Genomic DNA, 21,583 nt, shown 5'->3' with positions numbered 1-21,583 from the left:
AAACACCATAAATATGAAGATAATGTGCAGATCCTTTGGAAGCACATTTCAAGAACACAAATGGTATATTTAGTCATTGAAGGTGATTTGTTCCCCAATGATACTACTGACCAAGTAGTGAAGGTGGATAATGCCTTAGAAAGCAAAGAAGTCTCTAAATTTGTCCACATGTTCAAAACACACTCTACAAAACATTCAAAGAAAGTTTTATAAATTTTAATTATTTTAATAGTTCTTTGGGAGTCTTTTATAGCACTGTTGATCATATTTGCCCATCCATCAATTCTTCTCAACTCCCCATCCCTTTCTACCCAACTTTGTATCCTTTATAGTATGCATTAATACTTTTTAAATCCATTAGGGCCAGGTAGATGAGGTCAAAGAAAATTATACCTGGGTACATAGAAATCCAACTGTAGAAAACTAGAGATTAGGAAACACCCTCTCAAAAGCAACTAAATAGTGACAAAGTACAGTGATTGTGAGTTTGTCAACACAAACACCTGTCTGAAAGAAAGTAGGGTGGCCTCATCACAGCACTCAAGAGAAGGATGGCAGACCAAAGTATTACATGTAGTGAAAATGACCTTTCCATATGAGATGGGAAAAAGGAATTCTCTGATGAGAGAACTTATTTTTGAAAATTATACTCTTTATAAGTGCTATCAGAGGGAATCTGAAACTTTCAATAAGGACAGAAGAAAATAGTAAATATCTGTGCAAATATGAAAGATTGTGTATTTAAAATAAATCTTAAAAGTGTTTGATAAAGTTTATACTATGTGTATATTTATACTTATTATAATTTATGACATAAGAATCAGTGAAATAATTAAAACATATCTGTACATATTTCAGTCTCTAGAGCAATTAGAAAAAACTCATGGTAATAGATATAAATGTGTATCATCACACACACACAAAGGAAATGTATACACATATAAACATAGACATATACACATACATATACACATGTGTATATATGCACATATTAACATACACAGATAAACACACATATGCACACATACACACACACACACACTCATACACACATACACTCATACACACATCAAAACAAGAAGACAGGACAGAACACTATAGTGCAGGTGGGACAAAATGTAACATACAATAAAAATATAGTCAGGTAAATCTTAATAATATTTGCTTTTAATTTTATTGTTCTCAAAACTCAAATTTAATGCCAAAAATATACTCAGGAAGGTTCTATAAGATGATTCATAAAATGACACATTCAATTACTAAATTGAAAATAAAAATAAAGGTAAAAGAGAAGTAAAAAATGATGTATAGTTAATGTGGTTGTAATAATGATTTTACAGGATATATATGTGTGTGTGTGTGTGTGTGTGTGTGTGTGTGTGTGTGTGTGTGTGTGTGTGTATGTTAATGATTCCCTTAGACATTGATGATTACAGTTAAGCTTGGTGGGTGGTTTCAATACAACATTTCTTTAAATAATCCTGGCTATCCTGGAATTCACTTTGTAGACTAGGATGACCTCAAACTAACATTTGCCTTCCTCTACCTTTCCAGTGCTGGGATTAAGGGTGTGAACAACCAACTCTCAAAACAATTAAGTTTTTGTTTTTTGTTTTTTTAAATCTTTCCATTTTTCTGTGTTACCAATTATCCATGTTTGAGTTCATAGAATTAAAAATTCTCCTATAATTGTTTAAAAGGCAAAACAGGAAGAACTACTTTGTGTCAACCTTTACTTGTCTCATTTCTTCAAACTCCCAAACAGGGAGAGACTAGTCTATTGGCTTCACTATTGTAAGATGAATTGCTAAATGGTCTTATTAATAAAAAAACGCAGAACCAGATATTGGGGTGAAAGCCGAGAGATCAGAGGAACAGAACAAGCCACAGCCACAAGTTCTTACTCTAGGAAATCCTCAGCCCTAGAGAGAGCTACTTCCTGTGTACCCACACCTAACCTTTCTGTGCCCTGCCATCTTATTTCCTCTCTCTACCCTCTATATCACTTCCTCTTTCCACCCAGCTCAATCACTTCCTGTCTGTCTGTACAGACCTCCAGACCTCTATGATTAACTAGCACTGCCATTAAAGATATGTGCCACCATGCCTGGCTCTTTCCCCAGTGTGGCCTTGAACTTGCAGAGATCCAGATGAATCTCTGCCTCCTGAATGCTAGGATTAAAGATGTGTGTTACCATTGCCTGACCACTATGTTTAATATAGTGGCTGGCTTTTTCCTCTTATCCCCAGATAAGCTTTATTGGGGTGCACAAACAGAATATCACCACACACTATATTGACTAAAAGGGTGATTTTAGACATTATCTTTGCTCTATATACTAATCAACACTGCGTGAAGTTCTGTTGCACACTTAAATACAGCTACTACAATCATATCAGCTGACATGTGTTTCATAGGTCTTTTTACCCCTTTTATATGGTGTATATACAATTTTATATACAATCTCACCTCATCCTACAATATTATGGTATAGTGTGGTTCTTTATCTGTACATTAGATTTCTATAAGGATGGGTGTACTATAACTACATACATGTATTCTGTGCTCATGTACTTCATTGCTGCCTCTCCCATATCTGTTAAGCAGAACCATACTCTATGAATTCTACTCTCTTTTCAATTTCACCCATTGTTGGAATCCTGCAGCATCGTCCATCTGTGTCTGTATCATTGAGCAATCACAATTTGTTCCACTAATTGTTAATACAGCCAGTTTACACTTTGATTTGTATGTGCATAAATTTACCTTTAAAAAAAATCTTGTCACAAATCTCCATGGCTCAGAGCTCATTGCAGAGAAGCAGTGGAAAGAGCAAAGGAACCTGAAGTTGTAGATAACTATAAAAAAAATGATCTTCTGGACAGAACAGGGCAGCTTCACATATGGACTAATAGCAGGTGCATTTGGGACAGTATGTACAAAACCTGTGCAAACCCCAAACAGACCTTATTCCTACATGAGGATGGGTGTTGTTCATATAACCTCACCACTGGAAGTAGATAGATCTGTTAGTCCATTCTGGAAGAGGGAGGTACAGTTTAATCTAAGAGTAAAGTAGCCATTGACAAATCAACCATGCTCCAGTAGAAGACCACACATCCAAGAATATTTCAACAACATAAATTGGTTTTAGGAATTTGTTCTTAATGACATAATGTTTGGTGGATAAGGCATCAATAAGATCAAAACATATTGTGAAACTCTCAAAGAACTAATAGAAATCATCACTTAATCAAAACATAAGGCATATGAGGTAAACTTGAAGAAATTTTAAGTATATATGAAATAAAAAAATTCTCACACTTGATCCATCTAACATGATGGAAATAATGAGGAGAAAAATCAACTCAGAATGTTTTAATGTACTCATAGAATGACTTTGAATGAGAATGTTTAATCCAGCCAAACAAAATAAAATGTGAAAAATCCAAGAAAACCATAGAATAACCAATGACGTAAAATCCACTTTCTTGGGACTCTATAAAAATGTGAAGAACAATTACAGCTAAGTCTATCCAAGATACTTGTTTTCTAGAATATCTGTAAGGATGATTAAATGAACTTCTAAAGTTATCTGAAAGTTCCTTCAAGATGAGATTTGAGATGACCTTGTATTCTGAAACTTTCACAATTGAGGAAAATTTATTAAAGCCATAGGCTGAAGGTATGGACAAATGTATTTCAGGTGGTAAAAGGGCAGCCACATTTGAAACTCTACCATTAGGGAACGACAAGGCTAAGGATGTGCTATAAATTTCTTAAAAGTCAGATGAGAACAGATGGACTTTGAACATAAAATTTAGCTGGCAAATTTACTTAAAGTTGAATTCTTGTGTTAGAACCAGGATGGAGTGTTATCTGGATAGTTTGATGGCCACTTTCTGATGTATTTATTAAGATAGCTCCTTAAACTGTTTTATCTGAAAATAATGTAAGATAAAATTGATGAGTAAATTTTGAACTGCACACATAAATCTATTGAATATGGGTGGCAGCAAGGTATTATAATCTTAGCATGCCAGAGGAAAGAGAAGGAGATTGCAAGTTTGAGACCAACTGAAGCTACATATTGAGACCATGTTTCAAATAGACCCAACAGGAGTGTAGCATAGCGGTGAAATTTTCGCCGAGAGTTGACAGAATCCTTAGGTTCTGTCCTCAGCTCTATGGGAGAAAATAGGGAAGGAAGTGGAAATTTTTTTTATATGCTTGTTTTCTTCTTACCTGGTATTAATCAGGAAAACTGTGTGAATGCTTGTAATATTGAAAGCTAAGGTGAGGGGTTACGAGTTTTGTGAGGTGACAGACAAGCATGTGGGTTGGTTTTCTAACCTGACACTAACTGGTTGAGGCTATGTACATGACCTTATGATAGACTAGATCCTTTACCTGTATGTACTGTGCACACACACACACACACACACACACACACACACACACACACATGCATGCACATACAGCTCTGAACAATACATGTAGCAAACTTGCATTGGGATTTATGACCACCTGTCTCTGAAAAATTAGAATATATTTCTTCACCCCTGTCAAAGATCCTACTTATTCAGTTTCTATTCAAATATACTCTAATATATCCCTGGATAAGTAATAGAAAAGCCAAATTAGCCTGAATAGGTTAGGGGAACATGTGCTGATATGTAAATTGTATCCTCTAAATGAACTTTAAGGGAGCATCTTTTATTTTACCATTTTAACTCTGAGGACAATTGGGCTTATAAATACTTAAAACTGGATGCATTATGGGATGCCACAAGAACAGATTGAAAATGACTATATAGGCTAATATGTCTATCAATTTAGGATTAACCATATTACATACACCTCTTATTAACAAGTTCTTACTTCTTTTAGATTTCACAGGAGAGCCCAGGTGGGTCTGTGAGTATCTTCACTCATGTGGCTGCTGCTCTCCTGCAGCATATTCTAAACTTTTCTATTGCTTTGTTGTAAAGAAAGTTCCCTAGCTGTTCTGAAACCTGTATGGACTTTTATTTCAGTTCCTTGAATAAGAAACCAAAAGCCTGGAAACACCAAGCCCAGACTTAAATGACTGAAAAAAGTACTAACAGAAGTAAGTTTTGTTATTTACAAATATTAATCTAGTGAGATTATCTTTGGATATCAAATTTGAAGTACAGGAAAGGGCTACAGAAATTATTTTAAGACCTAGTAATAACAGACTACCTAGAGAAAAAGTTACATAAAAGTATACACATTATTAGAACTTCAAGTACATGGACACATGAAAGACGTTGGAAGTGATTGGTTTGTGCCCCAAAGCACAATGCTACATCAATGTGATAGCAAAAGTTTTGTGAATTTCTGTATGTATGGCTTAAAGCCATTATTTTAATGTCTTCTCTAATCAATGAAAATTAAATTATGAACAATTATTTGTCAAAATATATAAAAATACATTCACAGTGATCAAAACGGATGAGGTGTCCAGAAAATAAAAGTGAGAGACAAAATAATGACCTGCAGGTTGAATTTGGAATGGACATAGAATCACCGAGTTAGGAGAATTGGAGATACACATTCCCCAAATAGCTAATTAACCAATCCTTGCCTCAAGTGTATGGTAATTAGAATTGGAAATAGGCTGACCAGAAAGACTAAAACTACAAGCACAATCTACATCAAAATTTGGAAAAAAATAAAAATTTCATTAATAGAAGCAGTGAAGTAATGGGCAGTAACCCAGCAAAACCCTCTTAGCTAGAAAGATAAGCAATCAGGCAAAGCTCTGGAAATTTAGTAGCTGGAAAAGGATGTAATACAAATAGGGAACTAGATGATCAAGACAATTGGGCAAATTCCTGTGAAAACATCAAGACCAAAGGTTTTGAGCAAGAGTCTTCAGTATCTGAATAGCCTCAGAGGTTGAGTCTCCCATAACATATTACTTCAGAAAATGGGGAATGCTTCTGATAAGGTTTATTTGGGAGTCATCTGATTGGGCTACTATTACCTGGTGTATACTGGAAAATACTTGGATCACATATATTTTCACCATTTCCATGGAAGTATATTTAGATTGTGACCTAAAGAGCTGAATCTTATGTAAGCTATTTCTCAGTCTCCTTTATTCATTGGTTTTTAAGTGGTATTTCAGAAGCTGGCTAATATTTGAGTTGTGATCTGGGTCTGGTGAACAGAGTAGAACACAGCAAGACTGAGCTCCAGTGAAAAGTTTCTGCTAACCCAGATCATGCAGGACTTGTGCCTCCTTTGTGTAGTAAGCAGCTAGCTGAACCAGAATTTGCTTAACTCCCCGAACTTAAAGCTCAAGGAGTTTATCCCTTGATCATGGATGTTCATGGAAAATTTGTTGTGCAAAATTGATTTATGAAAGGCACAGCTAAATATAAAGCAAAGTTTGCTTCAGTATTTTAAAATAGATTTAATTCAAGCTCCCAGGTTTTGTAGTTTGTTGATATTTCCTCTTAAATTTCATCCTAGTCAATGAATCAACACTTTTAAACCCTTGCTTCATTTGCTAAAGGATGGCAAATCATCCTAATTAGCATGTAAGTTGAAGGGTTGTAAGCCTTTTATTGTTTTGTTTATAGCTCAGCTTTGAAACATTGACACCTTTTATATGCTTTCTTATTTTCACTCATTACATACTTCTACCATGAGTAAAAATGCTATAAAGAATTATTTTTCATGCTAATAATCAACTCTGATGAGTTAAGAAATGGTGCCAATTTGACATGCCATTTGGTGATCTAAATTATCTTTTATGAAACAGTACCCACAAAGTATTGCTTTTCTGAGTCCCTGGAGAATACTTTTATTACATTTGTCAGGGTTTTTTAAATCTTTGTTGTTATATGAGTGTTTAAATGCTAGGGAATTATTTTTTGTAGAATATTAAATTTATAAAAAACACATGACTACTTAAAATATCAATGTGGTTATCAGAGGTGAATAAGATATTAAAGGACTTTCAAGATAAGTTGGCAAGGAGAAGCAATTGCGGCCAAACCTGATGACCTAGATGACCTAGAACTCAGATGATAAATAGAAAGAAATGACTACTGAAAGTTGTTCTATGACCTATCTATACTGTGACATGGACATGTCAACACACAAGGACACTTACACATGAATCAATACACAAGACAAACTAATGTATTTAACATTTTTAATCATTCATGTCCTTATTAAATAATTTCACAATTTTTTTAGATTAAAAGTGAGATGAAAATATTTGTTACTTCTTGTCAAATTTACTGATATGGTTTCACAGCATATACTCAGAGAGTATATAAGGTTGAAGGTTTCTTTGACATTATCCCATTTTAATAAAACATGTATTTGTGAACCCCATAATCAGAGATTTAGGCAAATCAATCAATTTTCACTCAAAGAAAAGTGCATCTGAAGAGAACATCAAACCACCTGCATTTAGAATTTTTTGGCTCCTTTTTAAGCCTGGGGATCAATTATTAAAATCAAACTGAAAAACTCACCCATAGCTTATCAAATTGGTAACTGAAAGCTTGGAATATTACAGAGAATGAAATATATCTGTTAGATTTAGTTTCTGACTTGGATGCACATTGAAGTACATTTTTGCACTTCAAAACAACATGAAATGCATTGCCTTTTCAGCGAAAATATAATGGCTGTCAACTTTTGAATTTAAGGAGTTGCCTAACCTTGTATCATACTGAGGTTCATTCATTTGGGAAAGAGTAAGATTTGTAGAAATATTTAGCTGCACAATTGCAATCTTTATACTGAATTCTAACCTCTATCTCTTTTTTCAGCATATTTTCTCCCTTCTGTTTCTTAACATTCTCAAGCCTCCCAGTAGCCCGGGTTGGCTTTAAATTCCAAAATCCTCTTGGTTTAGCCTCCTATACCAGGACAGGACTACATGGCTATGTTATGATACCAAACAACACCCTTCATTTTATTATTTAAAAAATGCAATGAACTAAAACTCTACTGTGAATTGATATATGAGGGGGGAAATTATGTAGGTGGAACCAACTCACTGACGTAGTTATGAGAAGGGCAAATTCAGTCCATGCCTGGGGGGAGTGTCAGCTGCCCAGAACCAAGTTGCTGGATCTTTAGGCCAGTTCCAATAGCCTGAACAGATGATATCTCTTGCAGCCTTCTCTGGGACAGAGTTAAAGAACAATCTGTTCTGTGACTTGACAGCTCCCAATTTATGGTACCTAATTCTTCCATGCTCCCTGTGTAGTACACTATGCTGAACTAAATCACTTGAAATCACTGGCATCCTAAACGGTTATGAAAGTCAACTCTTACCATTGTTCTGGAGATTTGTACAACATTACTAAGGGTGACTGCTCAGGATTTTGGTTGGTAATGAAGGCTACTGCCCTCTGAAGAGCCCCTTCCCCCTTGTTCTCCCTTTCATAGTGGGTGGTTCTCTTTCTTCTTCTCCCCACCCTCTCACTTAAGAAACAGTCTCTCCAAACATCCAAAAAGAGAAATGTTTCTTCTTTCCTTTGAGACTCTGTTATGTTTAGATCCCCACATAATATAGTGTTTTTGTCTAATGTTCCTCTTCCCACATCATGGCTTGACCATGGCTTTTTGGCCCTTTCATTCTAATAAACATCATTCCTGAAGGGAATTTATGTTTCAGCTTCCTTTGTAGCAGACCAACCATTTCAGTGTTAGTCTTGATATATTTATCAGGCTGATATTGGAAACCCTGACCAGTAGGAATGATACTAAACCTTATGGATTGAACCAGCTAGTTTATCAACAAGCAATTTCATTGATAAGCCAAAGTGATGGCCACTCTTAAAATAGGAGTATATGACTTCCTACCTGGATAGCGCATACTATCAAAGTTTTCTAAAAAATTCTTAAAACATTTTGATCATTAATTTCAGGGAATTAAATAAAATAAATTATCAGCCAAGGTTTTCATTTCCTAGTTTTATGTTCCTGTAATAGAGTCAGATTAGAGAATACCATTGGCTTTGTTCTGACATGTCTCCTATAGACAAAGTTATTAATAATACATTTTCAAATGATGTGTAGCTTCATCCACATTGTATCCATTACCCTTAGAGGCTCTTTATCTTTTTCCCAAAGGATTGACTAACCCTTATAGAAAGGATCAATTGAGTTAGTGGTCATAATTTAGTAGCGTTAGCTACATCCATTTTTTTTTTTTTTGAGCATCATTAGCCAATTAAAGCACTTTTTCCAAAGACTGGGACTCTTTTGCTGCTACATTTTATATAGATCCAAAGAGACCCAGATGTCATGTTCTCTGATGACAATAGATGCCCTGAAGAGGACAAGAACCCTATCTGCTGTGAAATTTGCATATTTCTTACTAATGAGGTAGGTCTGTATGTGAAAGAACAGACAGAATTCATGTCTTTTATTAGTAGACATCTTTGACTTAAAAGCAATCAGGAGATATGAGGAATGAGTATTCCTTAAAAAGCCACAGAACTTTTTTTTTTAATTTTAATTCCATTATATTCAGCTATAAAGGCTATGACCGAGGATGGTAGATCACTGTACTGGTACAGAAAAGAAAGGAGCACACAGTAAAACTCTGTTCCCTATATATTGATTTATTTTTGTTACCAAAATGAAGTGATGGAAAGAGATAATGTATAAAGAAAAGAGTTTATCTGAATTCATGTTTTCAGAGTTTGAAATTTCAAACACCATGGTGAACGCTGAGAAGGAGCCCTAGGGATAAATCAAATCAGGACAAAAGAACATGTGTGTAGACCTAGTCTCTCCAGGTTTGCTTAAGATCCAATCATGGATTCACTCTAATGACCTGATATTATCCTATTCAGTTCCAAAGGGCCCAAAGTCTAAAAGGTTCCCTCCAAAAATATTTTTATCTCTTGATAATATTAACCTATGATTAAGATATTAAGTTTTTGATTGAGTCTGAAGGTCCAACCCCCATTAAAATCACAAAATTTGTGAAAGATTTTAAGAAACAAACAGGCATGAGATATACTACAATGATCTATATGTTAGTTATGAGCCCATCTTGTACTGAAAGCTGCCATTTATACCCTTTGGTGGGTCTCATTCTATTCTTTTCCTAGTCACATTCTTCCATACTCCCCATTAGATGACCTCTATTGAGCTAAAAATGACTTCATAAAAAATACTGCAGTACAAGATACCAGAAAATAAATTATTCCACATTAGAATGGTTTTCCTCCTGTGATTAAATTCTCTCAAGAATGAAAGCCCACCTAAAATTAAGCTCAACATCAAATTTTCTTTCCATGTTAATTTGAAGTTCAAAATGAGAATTAAAAAAAGGTGCCCTTTTAAATTTATTAACATTTTTGTCATATAGCATTTTCAAAGTTTGAGTGTATTTTTATTCCCTGTGTCTAGTTTCAGCCTAAAGTCTCAGAATGAATGTGGATATGTGTCACCAGGATCTGGTGTTTCCTGGTCACAACTGAGACTAAGTGTTGTGCCAGTTAAGAAAGACAGACACAGAAAGCCTCGATGTGACCATTGTGTGTGAGCTGTCAGTTCATGGTTCTTCTCTGTGATACATTCTTGTGACAGTGGGTTGTGTGTAGCAGGGGATGGGAGACCATCAAATTGAGTGCAAAGGAGCCATTCCCCTCCCCCTCTTTAAATTGTAAGAAATTAACAGGAAGTCATTTCAAAGTCCTTGGGCCTTAATAAAAATACAGCTCACTTTCCTTTGTGTATATTCAAAGTTCTCAGCCTATTTTCTTTTGAGTCCTCTGTTTCTGGTACTACAGTGTCATATAATCCAAACATTTGTTTTAGTTTAAGAGTTATTCTCAGAGGTCTCCGCAATTCAATCTTCTGTTTTGATGTGTCCCACACTTATGTCTCAGAGTCTTAAGGAGAATCAACATTCCTGCCACATGCTCCTTCAAGCACTATTTAATTTGGGTCTTGAAACTCCAATGCCATGGTGATAGATTATATAATTAATCAATGCAAAATCCAATTAATGACAGGCCATGCTGCAAGGGGTGAATTTTGAGTATATGTACAAGTCACAGAAATCCAAAGCCATCTGCCACAGTGTTTGCCGTTCTCTAAATGTAGGTCACAGGATGGTCTGCAATATTACCCTGCCTAGATAGTCTTGGTTTTTGCACAATGCTGTTCAGGCAGAAGTGAGGGGGTCTTGCTGTATCACACCCATTCCTGTTGACAAGTATAGTGTTAAAACAATAGCACTATATTTTTGTTCTTACTGACTTTTTCACCAATGTAAGTCAAAAAGTCACACTGCAAAACTCACCCTCATTTACAAGATGCTCCATGCTCTGCTTGCTCAACTCATGAACAAGCCATAGCAACCTATACCTAAGCCCCCAGGTTGACTTTTCCATCATCTTACCATTTGTCTCTGTCCTAACACAGCCTTATCTTTATAAAACAAATAATGACTTATAAAAGAAGAAGCATAAGGTGTAGCTAAGTCTGAACACCAATCCCCTATGTGGCTTCCAGCTTTAAGTTTAAAGTTCAAGGCTGCAATTGTTAAAAGCCAACTGCACAACAGAAAAGTGGTTGGTGTCAATTTTGGACCCCTGAAACTTTCCAGGCAATGCAACAATCTCTGCTACTGTAACTATAGCAACAACTGAATTGCTTTTCTTAGATCAGTGACACCAACACTGAGTGCCTCTTTCTTGGGATCACCAGAGCTTCAGTTCTGCCAAAGTTATTTGACCCATGCAATTCTCTCCCATAAATTTCATAGTCGTAAGCAAAGTACATGCTGCTAATGCTTCAACTAGTACCTTCTTCAAACTGCACATTCCACCCTCACCCTTGGGTCCCCTTCCCTATAAATTGTAAAACATATATAATAAAAGTAATATCAAGATAACGTATTAGTCTTGGCTGGCTATGAGGCAGTTATGAGCTTCTGATAAATAATTGGAGAATTATGCAAGCACCCCACCTGGGCACCATCTTTCTGAAGCCCCTGGGCATCTGCCCATTAGACGGAGCCCTGACATCTAAGTGTCTTTTGGTTGGAAGAAAATCAGAAGATCTGCTCTCTGCAGGCAAGAAGCTTCACTCAGACTGGCACAGCGATCATGTGTGTTCGTGAATTAGAGTGAATGGAGAGTGAAGTGGTGCAGAAAGCAGAAGCCCTTCCCCAGGAAGAAAGTGTCAGTGATTGGGACAAGTGCTCCCTCTAATAGAATGAGTTAAAAAAAAAGTGTCACAGATCAGATTTTACATCCTGCCGCGTCCAAAATAGGAGCCCTCATTTGACATCCTCTGCTTCGCTGAAGTGCTATCACTCATACAAGAGTGCAAACCAATGAAATCGCAGGCAAACTCACATTCATGTGCTTGTACCTACAATATTGTCTTGTTGGGAGCTTGAGATGCAGATGGATAAGAAGCAGGATGTTATTTCCAGGAGTAAACAATGAAAACAATTTCTTTATTTTCCTGGTAAGATCAGTTTTTCCATCATTTTCCTTTAGCATTATGGCGTTTTAAAGAGATAAACAGAAATATGAGGCGAACACAATATGGATATTGATTTACGGTAGTTCTGAAATGAAGGTGAAGCTTCTAAAGAAGCATGACAGACAGCTACTTGCAGTAGTCATTTGCAATGAGGCCAGCGAGATGCTTGGTGACAAGCCTGAGGGCTGATTTCAATCTTACTACATGGGTTCACCATGTGGTGAGAGGAGAGTACCAGCACCAATAAGTGGTCTTCTGGCCTCCACACTAACACTATGACAGTTTTGCATGCACATTTACAAACACACAGACAGACGTAAATAAACTGATATACTTTTTTTTCAAAAATTAAAACTATTCTAAGACATGTAACAAACATGTACAGAGGCCCATGGGATCACCGAATGAAACTCAAGCACATGGGTGGGAGGTTACTATTTTTTATAATAGCAAGTCCCATAATTATTCTTTAAAATAAGGTAATGATAAAAGAGCATTGATCAGATCAAAGATTTCATGGTTTTACTCTAAATATCATATGAATGACAGACAGGTCAATTGATGCTCAGTACACCTACATCAAAGCCATTCCATTCCAGCCAAGACTTTCACAGACATTCTTTGAGATACAGAAACAACATACTATTTTGCATTTCCCATGTCGTAGTTGTATGAGTGAGGTTTCTGCCTCATGCTCTGGTTCAAGAATAAAGGATTGTTGTTATTTTATATATAAGCCATATATTGTGACCAATTATAACAAATCTAAAGGAGGCACAGCAGGGTCCTATATAATAAAATAATAAAAACATTTTGGACACTTTGCTGAATTATCAAGATTAGAAAACATAATAATTTAATATTGATGCTACTGCCACATCTGTGTGTCCATTTAGAATAACTGTCAGCATTAAAAGCACATAGAAATTTATGTTGTTTACATATTTTATCAATATATATGTGCTGCTGATAATTTTTTTAATAAAAGTATGCATGCTGTGAAGTGAACTTTTGCAAAAACAACTCAGTGGCTTTATAATACTAAGTAAAAATAACAAACAGAGTAACCCTTTGACGTGCCAAAGAGAGTGATAACCAAGTAGTCATCATCTCCTGGCCAAGATTAGAAAATCTGGCAGAGTTTTCATAGAACAGTTACATTTATAAACAGAATGGAATTTTTCTGTGTCCTGTAACACCAGAGCTATTTCTAGAAAACATATAAGAGAAAAATGCTGTCTGTGAATCTTCAGCCCACCCCTGGAAGGAACTTGACAGAATCTTTTACTTTCACATGCATTGATTTTCATGTTTATTTTCTGTAGCCAGGCCATCTTAGAGACATGGAAGAAATCAATATTGACATCGATCATTCAACAAATGTTTACTGAAACATTAATGCAACAAGGGAAGGGAAAACTGCAAAGAAATTGGCACAAAACATAAAAGACGACCTTCGCTCCTGAGATGCTTTAACTACATAGGGAAATTAGGAGATGGGTGACATGGGATTAGCAGATTATGTGGCCCAAGGGTTTCAAAACCGTATGCTTCTCTGACCCAGGTAGGTTACATCTGAGCATGAGGTAACTGGAGGTCAGAAAGCAAAGGTTTGTCCATCCAAAACTATTTGCTTTTATGTTTTAATGTTATTATATCTGGGCAAGGGCATCTGGTAGCTTTTCCAAGGTTCCTTACAGACGAAGTGGTGATCAGTCCTCATGAACTGTGAGATCCTGTGTTCTATGGAGGACTAGAAATGATCTGCCAGACCTGCCAGATTTGGTTTACAAGGAATATAAAGAACCATCATCATAGAAGCTATGTGTCCCAACAAATATGTCCATGAAACCTACAAAAGAAACAAATCTAAATAAAGTCTGTGATGGGTGTGTGTTCCTTCATCTGTCCCTTCTCTGAGCTCAATGTTGCTAAAACATGACCTTCTCATGTTCAAAGCAACTAAACAATGGAGCTTAATTTTTGCATCATTGGCCAGATCCTAAGAACTCAAACATTAATTGATCCTTTTAACCCACAGCAATCAAACAGAATGCTGCTCCCATAAATAAGTGGAAAAAATATTTTTATTAAGGTTTAGACATTATTATGGATCAAGAAGACATAAGAGGTCATAGTACCGGTGGGCTTTTGAGTTAGCAAATACTGTTATCACCTCCATTCCATCCAGTATGGCAAGCCTAAATAACATATCCAATTCTAACTGTATTTGTTTTTTATATATTATTCATGATAAAGGATCCATTTCATCATGAATGCTAAAGTTATGTTAATGAAATAACAGATGGAATAGGCTGTACCACATTGCATAGGTGTGAGTATAAATGTGTGTTTATGTGTATGAGTTTATGTATGCACATGCATGCATGTATATATGTGGCGATATTTTATTTGTACTTTGATAAATAAAGCTTGCCTGGAGATGAGAGGTGAGAAGACCAGCCATTTTAAGTAAAGTCAGGCAGCACACACCCTTAATCTGATCACTTAGCAGGCAGGATCTCTGTGTGTTCAAGGCCATACTAGAGAACAAAGTGAAGTGTGGTGACACACACCTTTAATTCCAGTACCAAACATAGAGACCTGGAGGTCTGTACAGACAGCCAGTGACATGGAAGTGAGGTAGTTGGGCTAAGAGCCAATGACAGGGCAGAAAAGCAAGGCAATAAAGGTGCGGGTAAGACAGGAAGTAGCTCACATTTTGAAGCTGTAGTGTTGGTGAGGTAAGGTTGGCTGGTGGATTTCCCTGTTTCCCTGATCTCTAAGGTTTTCACCCCTGATGTTTGGCTCTGTGTTTTTTGTTTAATAAGATCAGTTAGAAATTTGTCTACTTATGCATGTGTTTTTGAGTATGCACGAGGTTTGTGCATACATATAAGTGCTCATGTATGCACATGTGTGTGTTTTAGTGTGTATATGCACTGATGTGTGCATGTGTATATGCATGTATGTATAAATATGTTTGTATGCATGCATACATGTATTTGTGTATACTTTCTTTAACTCACATATTTCTTCTGGAGTGGTCTCAAAGTGCTGAAAAAAACAAGGTAATTGTATATGAGGAATTTAATGAAAAAATTACCATCATATTAAATCTGATCATGATCCTAAGTAAATCAGAGCAGACTGTGTAACTGATGGGACCCTCTTTACTCACCCACTCCAGAAGTTCTTGTTATTATAACCAGTCCTTAACAACTTGGTGTCTCAAAATCTCTCCACAGCTCTTGAGGTCAGAAGTCCAGGATCCTATGTCAGCATAGTTGTTTCTATTGGCAGTGAGAGCGAAGCTGTTCCTTTGCACACTAAAATGGCACACTCATTCCTTGTTACTCAGCCCCTCTTTTAGCCTTGAGGACCATCTCTCTGTCCTCTGCATCATCTTCACAGTTTTACCTTCGGATTTTTACTCTCTCATTGGTCTGTAGAAAGACCTTTAGGTTACACTTTAGCCAAGTTAGTAGCTTTGCATGTGCTGTGACAACATGTCAAGGAAAAGTGACCTAAGACAGAATGGGTTTATTTTGGCTCATAGTTTGAGGGAAGCATGCTACCATTGTGGAAAAGAGTTGCTGACAGGAGCAGGAGGCAACTGGCTGGACACACTGCATGGGTATTCAGGAAGCAGAGCTGAGTACTGCAGCTCAACTTACTTTCTCCTTTGTATTAAGTCTGAGAACCCAACCTTGGTATGATACCTCCAACATTTATGCTTAGTATCCCCTTAGTGCTGGGGATGACTTTCTGTATGCTGTGAATATGTTGCTCTGGTTGATTGATAAATAAAAAGCTGATTGGCCAGTAGCCAGGCAGGAAGTATCGGGTAGGCGGGATAAGTAGAGAGGAGAATTCTGGGAGGAGGAAGGCTGAGTCAGGAGATGCTGCCAGCCGCCATCGCCATGAGAAGCAAGATGTAAAGTACTGGTAAGCCACAAGCCACATGGCATCGTATAGATTAATAGAAATGGGTTAGTTTAAGATATAAGAACTAGATAACAAGAAGCCTGCCATGGCCATACAGTTTATAAGTAATATAAGTCTCTGTGTGTTTACTTGGGTCTGAGAGGCTGCAGGAGCCAGGTCGACACAGGAAAACTCCAGCTACACCTTAGCCTAAACTAAAAAAGGTTTTAGAGTTGTGCCCTGAGGTATATTTAATATTGTTTTAAATTCAATCAAATTTACAGTCAAGAATAACCACCATGGGGCCCTTCTCCATAATCCCAAGTAATTTCTCTATCTTAAGTGCCTTAACTAAATCATGAAGTAAAAAGTACATGTGATGTTATCAGTTCTAAAAGTGAAGGTATAAATATAGAGGTCCATTACTCAGTATTCTATACTAGTCACCCCAATTGCTGCCTATGTGACAGTAATTAGGGCCCTGCAAATTCACAGAGAATCATGCAGTCAACTATGATGGGATCCAAGAGAGGCAGGAATAAGCTCAGTAAGAGCCTTTCATTAAGGGACTCCATGACATGAAGAAGAATTGGACAGAGCTCACAATATACATCCTGACCAGGACACACTTTAGGCCTGCCATCACCCAGGACTGTAGCAAATCACAATAAATGTAGCAAAATAGTGTGGCCAAAGGAAGTAACAACCATCTGTCCAACCAAGTTTTATTCCCTTGGCCTAGTTTCTTTATTAAATCTAGATCCTTTTAATTACAGGAGCTTGGCTATAAGATTATTAGACCACATGGCCATCTCTAATGTTCCAAAATATAAATCCTCTAAGAGTAATTTTTTAAATTTCTCAATGTGAATATAAATGACACATATTTATGATGACAAAGTAGAGAGCTGTACAATGTCAGATTATGAAATTTCCTTATTTCCCTTTGGTCCTTTCTCCAGTATCTAGAGAAAAATTACTTTATATGATGTTGTGAATTCTTTCTTTCTATATAATTCAGAGATGTTTATATTCTAAAAAGATGCATAATATTCACTCCATTTGGAATCTTCCATTTTGTAGCACTGACTTGATCCTGAACCTATTTCTTTCAGACACATTTACATATTCTATTCTATCTAATGAACTTCTAGACTTGCAATATATGAGTAGGAAAATGAGTCTTATATTATTATACCAACCTTTATCACATCTTTATATCACTGTATATACTTTGTACTTAGTTATAAAATTGGAATATTTTGTGTGTGTTTGCTTTCACAATAAAATAAATACAGTATTTGTCTCATATAGGCATGGCTATTTTGAGAAATGTATCTATAGGTGATTTTGTTGTTGTGAAAATACCTAGCTTGTGCTTATGAAAACCAACATCTTACATGTTTTCTTTTCTCTAATTAGGAATTAGAAGGGGTATGTGAGGCTACTGATGAAGCAACCCAACATACTATTTTATAGTAGAGTTCTTTTACCTAAGGAGGATTTCATTCTAAGCTGACAACAAAAACAAAGTATGCTGTGGACGATTGATTGATAAATAAAACACTGATTGGCCAGTAGCCAGGCAGGAAGTATAGGCAGGACTAGAAAGAGGAGAATTCTGGGAACAGGAAGGCTGGGGCAGAGGAGAGGCTGCCAGCTGCCGCCATGAGAAGATGTTAAGATACCATACTGGTAACCACGAGCCACGTGGCAATTTATAGATTAATAGAAATGGGTTAATTTAAGATATAAGAACAGTTAGCAGGAAGCCTGCCATGGTCAATTTGTAGGCAATATAAGTCTCTGTGTGTTTACTTGGTTAGGTCTGAGAGGCTGTGGGACTGGCCAGTGAGAGAGATTTGTCCTGACTGTGAGCTAGGCAGGAAAACTCTAGCTACAAAAATATAATAGTATATCATCATAGTCAAGTAGCATGCCAGCTCATAGATAGGATATATGTGCCATGCTTTGAATACTGGCAGAACAGGTTTGTTTATAACCGTATCCTTTACACATGTGAGCAAAGCATAATGTCTCATCATAATATGTCAGCAGATAAGAGAAAATTTCAGTTTTCTCTGTCTTAGAAATCATGATTGTGTGTGCACGAAGCTGGTCACAGAAACACATGGTACATGACTATAAGGATTTAAACAAGATTAACAGTGGATTACAATTGCAATTCCAGGACTGGAGATATGCTCAGTGGGTACAAGGGCTCTCTGCTAAAGGATGAGGACGAGAGTTCTTATTCTAGTATCTACATTAAAAGCCAAATATAGATAGATATATGTGCAAAGCACACACACACACACACACACACACACACACACACACACACAAGATTATGCAGGTGCACTTGCACACATAATACGCAAATAAAAAGGAAAAGAGTTGAGTTTCTGTAAGAAGCAATTTTGAGGGAAAAAAGGGGCTTCCCACACTCCTGGAGATGGAGTTTGGTAGAGGATATGTCCATCAAACTGATGCTGTGCTCTCCTCCTTGTTATGAAGGCCTTGGGAAGAGAATATTTAACATCACTCTGGGAGGCAGAAATGCAAGTAGCCCAGGAATCTTTGTTGTTTGTATGTTTGTGTATTTTTGAGATTGTATTTTAATTGTAACATTTCTGCCTTCCCTTTCCTCCCTCCAAACCCTCCCATATGCCTCACCCTGTTCTTCAAATTCATGGCCTTTTGTTCATCTGTTGTTATTGCACTGATATATGTATTTGCAGATATTGTCCCATATATAACCTGGGGAGTCCGTATAATATCATTTGTATGCATGTCTTTAGGGCTCCCACATCTAAGGCTCAATATGAAAAGGAAGCAGAAATTTTGTAAAAGCTTGACTCTCGCCAGGCGGTGATGGCGCACGCCTTTAATCCCAGCACTTGGGAGGCAGAGCCAGGCGAATCTCTGTGAGTTCGAGGCCAGCCTGGGCTACCAAGTGAGTTCCAGGAGAGGCGCAAAGCTTCACAGAGAAACCCTGCCTCAAAAAACAAAACAAAACAAAACAAAAACAAAAACAAAAACAAAAACAAAAACATACAAAAAGCTTGACTCTCTGGGACTTTGCTGTGAGATTGTGTCTCTTAGTAACAGCAAAAGCAGCACCTGTAAAGTCTCACTAATATAACTGCCCAACATAACCTGAACATGCACACCAAGAACATGCCAAACTACATGAACCTTCAACTCTGTACAAGGAAATTACAGGCAATTTAGTAATGCTAGGAGTCAGGAAGTGGCCCTTCCCAGGGAATAACACACTAATTGGCTGTCCAGTACCTAACAATCAGACAGTTTTTTTTTTTTTTTAATTTTGTTTCTGTTTTACTTGCTTCTTCTCTAGAAGAGAGGGAAAAACATTGGAGTTACCAGAGCTGGTGGAGGACTAGGAGGGTTGGGAGGGCGGGGAGGGCTAAGAACACCATGGGTTGTATCCTCTCCTCTGGTAGAAGGGAGAAATGCTCTAAGATTAGCCCAAATATATTCTTTAAGTATTCTAAGAATCATAGGCCTATGGGTTAGAAATAATTCCAGGCTCACAGCTAATTAGCTCTCAAAGTTTCATAAGGCTTTGGGTGGTGTAGCCCCTAAGGCTCTCAACCCTGATTTCAATTATGTCACACTTCAGTGAAAACCTGGCTCTGGTCCTGATATGTTCTTATGCCCCTTCACCAAGTAATGGGTGTGGGCGGAGCTTGCTCCACATGCCCTGATTCTAAGGGGTAAAAAGCAATCATCTTGCATTTTCTTCCTTCACGATGTACATAAAAGAAAGGAGGTTGAACAAAGAATTATCTGGAAAACAAATGAGTCTCAGAAGATTTTGTGTTAAAAAGAATCCGTGTTGTTATATTTACCTTGTATATGAAGGCATGGTAGAAATCTAGCAATTGAAACAGCATATGACACAACCGTAATTCCAACATTTATAGTGTCTTGGGGATTCCTCAGTTGGAAAAGGCTGAATTGCACAATTGAGCGTTTGAGTGGGTTTCCTTGGGATTAACATCAGTATTAGATTGTGGCATAGATGTATTTAACTTTTGATGTTCTAAAGTCAGAGAAAACCTGTTGTCTATTTGATATCTTACTAACATAGTCTCCAGGCAGAAGGATCTTTTTGACATGTTGGGTATGGTAGATAGCTCTGCTTCTTCGGCAAAACTCTTTGCTGAGTTTTTGGTAAAATTGAAAGCTTGACCCTCTGTGGACAGATGGCTCTTAAGCTAAGATCCCATTCTTCTTAGGGTTCTGGTGTGATGTCTTATGTTCCCCAATAGTCTGTGTCCCCCAATAAAATTTATCTCAGATTTAGAGGAAAAAGGCAGTCACTATAAGTAAACATAGAAGTCAGGCAATGGTAGCACATACCTTTAATCCTATCACTTCGGAGGCAGAGATCCATCTGGATCTCTGTGACTTCAAGGCCACAGTGGACACAGAGCCAGGCATGGTGGCACACACCCTTAATCCTAGGACTTGAGATCTCATGTATTGCTTAGGAAAGACACACGTCTTTAATCCCAGGAAGTGATGACAGGAAGAAGGAAGATATAAAAGGCATGAGGACCAGGAACCAGAGGCTTTTGAGCTTTTAGGCTTTTAGCAGCAGTTCAGCCGAGTTCCATTTGGATGAGGACTCAGAGGCTTCCGGTTTGAGGAAACAAGATTGGCTTAGGAGTTGGCAAGGTGAGGTGAGCTGTGGCTTGTTCTGCTTCTCTGATCTTTCAGAATTAACCCCAATAGCTGGTTCTGAGTTTTTTATTGATAAGGCCCTTTAAAATTCGTGTTACACTCTGGGTCTGACATGGAAAGCAAAAAGTAGAATTCTTTTCTTGTCAGATGGACATCATATGTTAAGGTAGACATTATATGGACTAAGCTGGTTAGTTGTAGGAATATATATGTTTATACATATGTGCATACAATGAAAGTCAATGAATAAGAGGCCATGAATTTAAAGGAGAGCAGGGAGGGGTATTATTCAAGAGGGTTTGGAAGAAGGAAAGGGAAAGGGAAAATGTTGTAATTATGTTAATCTCAATTTTTTAAGTTAAAAAATACACATGCAGAAAAAGTTCCATGTCAGTCATCTGAATGACGTGATCTAATATTATGAACAAACTG

The sequence above is a fragment of the Peromyscus eremicus genome, chromosome 6, assembly GCF_949786415.1.
Source record: "Peromyscus eremicus chromosome 6, PerEre_H2_v1, whole genome shotgun sequence".
NCBI classification, from domain to species: Eukaryota; Metazoa; Chordata; class Mammalia; order Rodentia; family Cricetidae; genus Peromyscus; species Peromyscus eremicus.
This window is presented reverse-complemented; position numbering follows the sequence as displayed.